Source organism: Apteryx rowi, unplaced genomic scaffold, assembly GCF_003343035.1.
Source record: "Apteryx rowi isolate R43461 unplaced genomic scaffold, aptRow1 scaffold_434, whole genome shotgun sequence".
Lineage (NCBI taxonomy): Eukaryota > Metazoa > Chordata > Aves > Apterygiformes > Apterygidae > Apteryx > Apteryx rowi.
Genome location: NW_020450688.1, coordinates 139,924 through 148,229, shown reverse-complemented (window position 1 = coordinate 148,229; position 8,306 = coordinate 139,924). Strand labels below are relative to the sequence as shown.

Genomic DNA, 8,306 nt, shown 5'->3' with positions numbered 1-8,306 from the left:
TCAAGAGAGCAGGAGAGAATTTATCCAGATTTAAGTACAAAAAAAAAAAAAAAAAAAGAAAAGAAAGAAAGCACACAAGCAAGCTATTGCATTCTGCATTAGAAAACAACTATGCCTTGATCATAATCCATTAGCCAAACCTACAAGGAAAGCCTAGAAGGCCACAAAATATTTACCTTGTTGCCATCTTCTCCCTCCCTTTTCTTCAGAGTTCAGATTTTCTCAAAGTAGGAGAAAGGTACATTCCTTTGGCAGTTACTAAAAGAAAGGTTCACTGAACATAGATAAAGATGATAATTTAATTATAATGGGTATCCAACCAGAATATAATGCCCTGTTCACAGCAAATTCCTCCCACCAGCAGTATGAACAGCACAGAGAAAATTAAGAATCTGAATTTGTCAGGTTACTCGAGGCTTATGACTAGCATATCCACAAATCACCAATTAAAGAACAGAAACTCTTAATATTAACGATGAGCATTTGTTTGATAAGAATTTGTCATTCATTTGTTTAAAAGGTTATCAGCTCTTAAGAAAAAGGTGCACAGCGCTTAAATGGAAACAAAAAAGTGTTAAGGCAGAGATAATAAATCACATTAAGTAGGCTTGATTTGCTTTCAACTTCCACCTGTTGAAGGTAAATAATCAAAATAACCTAGAAATGCAATAAACTCAGTCAATTCAGTCAAGTTTCTTGGACCAAAAGTTTAACAATGCCTACATTACACTAACATATTTGTTCTCAGAAACTGAGAAATGGGACTGACTTGATCGGAGAAGTCTATCAGACCCTAAAAGATTCAGGATCGCTATGAGACAAGCTTACAGGTAGCGTGCAACAGTGTATTACAACTACTGATCACTATTAGTAACAGTAAAGAAAACTCAAGTAGAGTTTTCTACTTGAGAAAACTCAAGTGGAATAACAAAGGCAAAGCTACCAGCTCACAAGACTCAAAGAGGGCTTCTACTCTATTCAAACAATAGCAATGGATAGACGTTCTCAAATTAATTTGCAAGCAAAGTTGCCTTTGGGATATAGCAGGTGAGCTTTTATCTCATAGCTTCTCATTTTGGATCTGTTCTTTGTCAGAAGGTAGACAAATATTTTAAAGCCTGAACTTAAGAACGCACAGAACAGTTTAAAAAAAAAAAGTCAGCTTTGATAAAAGCAGTTTTGAAATTTACAGAAGACACTATGAAGGTTGGAGGCAAGTAAAACAAGACAGTTTTTAGTTGCAACAAATCCAGAATTAGGTTTCTGAAAAGGTCTTAAAGCAAACACCTTATCAAGGATGAAACAGTCAAACAGTATAATTAGGAATGACAGAACTTCACAGCATCTCATTTTATCTCAGGCTTAAGTTTCAATGATAGCAATTACAAGCTTACAGATAGCAATGCAATAAGCAAAGCTTTCACAGGTACACATTTAGGTCAATTACTACGACCAGAGATGAAATCAGACAGCCGTAGCACCTAGCTCACTCCCTTCCGTGATCTACTTGCAGAGAAAAGAAGAGAAGTCAGGCTGCCAGTCCCCTACTCTAACTACCAGGTAAGAAATTCCGGGGAAATGCTCTCCACCAATTCTAAACCAAGTTACAACCACTTTCACCTGGAACTTGGGACTTAATAAACTCATTCTGAAAACGTGTAGTGTGACAGAGATTAACACTAGATCAACTAATAGACTGGATCATTCTGACATCTGTACGCCAAAATTGACACTTCACTACACAAGTGTTGAGGTAGCTGCAGAGAGTTCTCTTACCCATGTAATATCTGCTTTAAGATGTTAAAGGTAATAAGATGCTGCAGCCATAAGCAGTTTGTTTCAAACAGTTATGTTAGGTGCAAATAAGTTGTTCCTTAGCTCTCTAGGTGCTCAGTCTTTCTGTTACCATATCTTCAATTCAATCTTCAGTTACACTCACTACCCTAATACTTCCAGCTACATTTTCTAAAGAGTGAATGATTAAAATCCTTAAAAATCATTAAAATCCTGATAATCCTCCTCCTCCTCTTCCCTTGTAAGAGGCTGTTAAGGCTGCAGAGCATACACAGGCATTTCTGTCCTCTCCTGACACAGATGGCAGAGAGCAGTTCCCCCTAGGCACTTCCACAGGGACACAAAACAGCATTAGAAAGAAATGTTCCATTCTGTCGAGAGCCCCCCTTTTCCCAGTTGACACTGGAGTCAAAAACTTCTCTTACAGACATAGGAAAGGAGGATCTATTTTTATTTCTTCCAGAAGCTCTGTTCTTTCAGGTAACACTACAGAATTAATATTCTGAATACAGTCCTAGTTTCTAGTCCCAAAGTTAGAGTAGTGAATGAGGCCCAGAAAAGGGCAACAGAAAATGGTTCTAACTGTGTTTCTATAAATAATGCTTATACCAGTGTATAAAACTCAGGATTAGAGAGAAAAACTGCAAAAACTTAATTATGGCAATGCAGCAGTTTTCCTCTACAATTCAGCTTGGAGTGTATTAATTCCCCTCATACTGATCATATTCTAGGAACTGAATTTTGTACAGTACCAGAGAGATCAAAAATATTTAAAGAAACTAGACTTGTACATACAAGAGGCCTGTCTCATCCTACAGACAGGCACCTTAGAGCTCTCCAATTCAAGCTATTTTATTTTCAAAAAACAAAATAAATCTGAGTTAAAGCATAATGTATAGCTCTTCACTAGTTTTCCTACAGGAAAACCTTTCCACACTCTTAAAATGGAGAAAGAAAGACAACAGGCAAGACATTCTTCTGTAGAAGTCTTATTCACGTGGACAGTGTAGTCACAGCTTGGGAGAATCAGATATAGGCAGTAAATTACTTTGACAAGTGTTGTTTCCTTGAACAGTAGGAAGCTTTTGAGATTAAAGTGAAAAAAATCTCTTTTCCAATTCTTTTCCCAATAATGGCTAAACAAAGTAGGATCTGATAGGCCAGATCTTGCCAATCTACTAGGGGCAGCAGCAGCAAAGAATAACTTAGCTCTGAAATTAAACTGTGATTCAAGACCAGCTCACAAGCTACCTGAAATTCCCTGAGTATGTTCAACCTGGAGTTTACCAGGTGCCTGCAGCTGCAGATCTGTGCATCTGCAAAACTGCTCCAGCTCAAGAACTTAGCACCTAAATCCTGCTTCAATCCCAGAGGAACTAACGGGTATGCTGATCAGCCCAAGTCTTCTCAGGGACCTAATCCAACAGACAGAAAAGCATATTTAACTTGATACTTTCTGGAGCCAAGTTAAAAAGGCAATCACAGCTTCTTATTTTAAAGCTTAGCCAGGAGAAGATATAAAAGACAGTGCTGTAACAGCTTTGAGAATGTGCTTGCCCATGAAGCAGAAAGCTCTCCTCACGCCAGAGGTTACAACTACATTTTCCCCAGCAGGTCCCAGTTACCACACTATAGGCAGTTACGTGGAGAAGCAATATTCAACCCTACAGAGGTCATCACTCTGCGGAGTATGCAGGAGTGATGGAACCAGACAGGGAACCAGAGGAGCACAGAACAGACAGGCTAAGACGAGGACACACAACTGGAGGAAGGAAGACCGAGTTAAAAATCAAATTTAAAGGATCAGAACCAAAATGTGCTATTTTTCCTACACAGGTATTAACCGTCTTCTGGAGCTTGATTCAGCCTTCTTATCCTAGGAGTTTAATCATTTGAACATACCTCTATTTATAATGTTTCCTACAACAGAGCTTCCCAGTCAGGATGGGGGTCTGTTTTGATTGCCCTTCCAAGTGCCCAGCTCTTTTTAAGAAGCCTAGGACTAACAGCAAATTTCTGATTTCATTCTAGATTCAAGCTTCAAGCTAACTCCATAGGTAATAGAATAATTTTCCAAGCAAAGCTCAGGGTTTGCACCTAGTGTTCTAATGCCTCTTAAGATTCAGAACAGCTAAAACCCAGAAGTTGACCACTATCATTCTACTCATGCACTGAAGAACAATTCAATGAAGAACTGAAGTCACACAAGTCAGTGAAAGCATCATCTAGATCAGCTTCTAACAGCCATAAACAATCAACAGCATATGTAGCCTTTTAATTTTGGTAATGTCCATTGCAATGAACACTGGAAACTAGTGAGATGCGGTGAACAAGGTAAAAAAGATGACCTCTTAGACTTTTCAACTACTAGTATTTCTTCAGGGCTCAGTTTCTTTGACTTCTTGCCCACTTCCAATTGCACTGCAAAATTATACTTTAAGATAATTTTGTAATTGAATTTTTTTTATTTCACTTGTTTATTTAAAAAGGGTTTTTAATGCTACTTAAGATCTAGCAGCATGTGTTACTGAAGTTAATTTAAGCTATTAATTTATTATAGGCTTGATCAGTAGCTAGTACTGCCACTTCCCTCCAGGCCATCCTATCAGTGCTGCTTTACAGCTCTTCATCTTCCTTCCTATCTGAAAGAAAAAATAATGAACTAATTTCCACAAGAAAAAAAAAGAAAAAAATCAAGCTCTACTAAAAACCTGCTCAAAGCATTAACCTTCTCCAGAAGTGATAATACCTTAGTACAACAGCTTTTACAAGTGTAGATGCAATACTGCTTAACAAAGTCCATTTAGTTTCAAGTCTTTGGAAATCCAACTTTCCCAAGGATGGGCAAGTAGAACCTATGAAGGCAGTCTTGTTCAGATTTTTTTTTTTTCTTAACAGAATTTGGAAGAGTTCCTTAACTACATGATAGCTACTACAGTATATATAGTTGCCTCACTCATGCATATATACACAATTTAAGAAAAATTTCAAATTGGATCATACCAAGCTTACTTTGTTGCTACTACTGACAGCATTAACACCCATGTGGAGGAACAATGTCTTAGAAATAAGGCCTACAGAGCATACTTCCAGTCAACAGTAACAGTTAACAGCTTTACTTGCTCTCAGATTCACATTTTAAGCCAACTGCTGCTTTCTAAACTTTAGATTATGGGTCTCAATAAGAGGTATTTCAGAAGATGAACCAAAGCTAGGTATCAGCAACTATAGTTTTGTAAGTTAAGCCTTTAGCTTCAAGAAAAGCACTGTTTTTAAACCAATTAAAGAATGAACATCAATGACTCCAGAAATAGCTTATCTATTTCAATTAACATTCCAGAAACACTTCTGCTTTGGTCTTCTTCCCTCGCTCACTTTGCATAGCGCAGATCTGCAGTTCCAGCACTTCTAGGAGCATATTGCTATTTACTGAATGTGACCAGAGCATCTCTAGCTCATACATCACCAAGACAACCCAAGCACACTTCACAGCAGACTAAAGGTGAAAGGTACTGCTGATTTCAACAAGATAACACTGCACTTCCCTGCTACTACAGGTCGCTCTTTCATCTCCGACTCCGAATGGCAGAGATTGATTTAAGGCCTTCCTTATGGGATAAAGCATTATCTCCCCTACGGCCCATTTGTGCTTGCTTCCTTTACATCACTACCAGAAATTATTGAACAGATTAGGGGAAAATCAGGTCTACGGTGTTCATGCTCTAGGTTACAATTACAATCCTATGACACAGAGTACACTGTTAGTTCTCCACTAGCCCAAAGCAAGGGGACAAAGTCTCGGCTCATTCTCTGTTCTCAACTGGGTTCTGAACAAGGACAGTCGACACCAAGTGGCATTGTAGTTTGTGACCTTTGCCCATCCCACAAGCAGCAGACACACAATAAGCTGGTATATGTGCAACTCAGTACAAGGATGTGAAGCAATCCTTCACAGTTCGAGGGTTAATGTATCCGGGATACAAGTCAAGTTGTAATGCTTTAAGAGCTGAGGTCCTCAGTTCTGCCCTGGGCACAGCAAGCCTTTCTAAGAAGTCAGCATTTCAAGTTCCTGAACTAGCACTAACCTCACTTTTAGATCTTTCATGCAAGCCACTCAACCACCATGTAATTTTGAAGCTTCACAAAGATAAAGAAATTACTATCTTTTAACCATCCAGGTAATTACAAGCAGCATGATTTAACTGCCAGGCATATTCCAAGTTTTTCTGAGAGCACTGGGAAGATATAGAACCACCCATCTAGAAGAGGGATGGAACTGCAAATCAAAAAGCTCATTTCTCAGAGAGATAAAACCCACATGGGACCTGAAAGGCAAGTCTTTATACCATCAGCTACTCAAGTATGAGAGACATGTGCAGAACAGTCACACACTATGGCAAAAACCAGGCTTAGAGAATTTAGTACTTAGAAGCTAATTTTGAAATAAACATTTATATAAGCCATCTTTCTTCGATTCAGTCAATTAAAGCAGCTAGGAAATAAGTGCAAATTCAAATACCTGGAATTTTAACTCTATTTTAAAATACCTGATAAGCACTACTGTACTACTTGGAGACACACGCTCTGGAAGACATTACTAATTTCAATTCAGTAGAAGAGTCCTGTGTCCATATCCAGTTATATATCCCCTTAAACAGTTACCAGAGCAAAACTAGCCATCACATCCCTTTGCTCCCTGCAGGTGAAAAGATGTTAAACTTTGTAATGGATGCTAACCTGGTTTCATCCAATTGACTCCAGAGAGTCTCCTCCTTGCTACAGCAGACTTGTCAGGCCTCTCACCCTCACTCCAGTAGCTTTGCAATTTCCTTCTCCTTTTTCACAAGTTAATTATCAAAGCACTGCATAGCCATATTCCTCCTAGTCTTCAAAGGCTAAAAACATACTTCTTTCCACCATCCCATGTGAAGTGTAGGCTGAATGAGATCTGAGATAAAATATTGTATTCCCTACCTTCAGAAGCTTGGGTATGTTCCAGCTCTATCTCCTGCAGCTGTGGACAGCCATTTTCATGAAAAATGAGTTTTGTCAAACCAGCCTCTTCCACCTACTATCTATCATTTCTGGGTTGCACAGCATAACATTTCTTAAACAGGCTAACACTGAGATTTTAAGAGTTTCTGGTGCAGACAGCTAATAGTGATGGACATTAAGTGTCCTTAGATAGGTATCTATACCAACACTGCCAGCAAGAGAACTAAGCTTGAAGCTCAATATATGACTCCTATAATTCTTAAGTTTAGAGAGGAAGTATTACAAGACCATCTTTTAGTATCATTACTCAAAAAAAAAAAAAAAAAAGAAACCCACCGTTCAACATTACTGTTTCTGCACATTTGCCCCTCCCCAAACTCCAAAGTGACAACTCAGACGCACTTCTCACTGCAACACTTTAGAATTCCAGGCCCCACCTCCACTTATCTGCAGAAAGTTTCAACACTTATTGCTCACAGTATTTCCTGTGCTATGTAAGAAAGAAAACACTTTTTCCATCTTCCAAAAACAGTGTGATCAATAGCAGTTGAAGCAATGTGGAGATCAGATGTCAGTCTCCTCTCCTGAAGTTATCTAGGAGCAGTCCTTCATAAGATCCCCCCCTTCATCTCTGCCAATAAGACTGTTTTCAAATGCTAGAGCGTATGCATCAGTAACAGACCAAAGGTACCTCAGTCCTTTAACTAAAGCTCTGAACGTGACACGTTTTGCAAGAAGTCTACCATATTTTCTTCAGTCACACAACCCTCCTTCCCCAATGGACTTACCTAGGCATTCAAATACTCCTTTATTTTCAGCATAAAGCCAAGCTGTACCTCTGCACTCAGCACTACTTGACATGATTCATTAGACAAGCTCTTTGCTTCTAAAGGAAAGCCTTACTACACGTGGTTACACAGGCTCATCACACAAGAAAAACTAGTGACAAGTGCAAGGACAGCGGAAGAGTGCATGTCAGATTGCAGCCAGCAAAAGAGTTACAAGCTCATACCCAGCTTTCTCCCCTGAGGAACGTGTATGTGAAAGGAAAGAAACCAGTTTCCAGTACAGAGAGGACTGAAGGAACAGGAGGTCTTATTTGTAGGGAAAACACTCCATACAAGAAAGAACAGAAAAGTGGCAGCTGCAATAGGAAAACTTAAACTCCATGGGGGGGGGGGGGGACACACTACTTACTGGAGAAGAGCAACATCTGCTCATAATGCATCAAAAGACCAGGTCTGTTGAGGGGGACGTGGGGAAGAGGCACTAGCAAAGCCCCGCACTCAGCAAACAAAACCCATGACGCTTCCCACCTCGCGCAAAAGAAGCGCAGGCTTTGGCCCCCGCACAAGGACGGCTGAGCGCAACCGACAGCGGGTCAGACGGGGCCGAGGGAGCCACGCGCGGCACCACGGCAGCCGGCAGCGCTGGGAGACCCCTCCGCTCCGCTGCAGGGGGCCGGACCGGGCAGCCCCGCGGGAAGCACGGGGATCCCGCCGGGGCCAGGGCAGGCC

General features: G+C 40.1%; 1 protein-coding gene across 8 annotated transcripts in view; it reads right to left on the bottom strand.

Moving 5' to 3' along the window:
• MTMR3 (myotubularin related protein 3) overlaps positions 1 to 8,306 on the bottom strand; it is a 90,429-nt gene that overhangs the window by 81,613 nt on the left and 510 nt on the right. For 5 of the 8 annotated variants that reach the window (XM_026076537.1, XM_026076534.1, XM_026076539.1 and 2 more), the window contains exon 2: positions 177 to 274. The exons of the other annotated variants lie outside the window; for them this stretch is intronic. The gene's annotated coding sequence lies outside the window, so the exon portion shown is untranslated. The remainder of the gene's footprint in view (positions 1 to 176; positions 275 to 8,306) is intronic. 8 annotated transcript variants of the gene reach the window in all.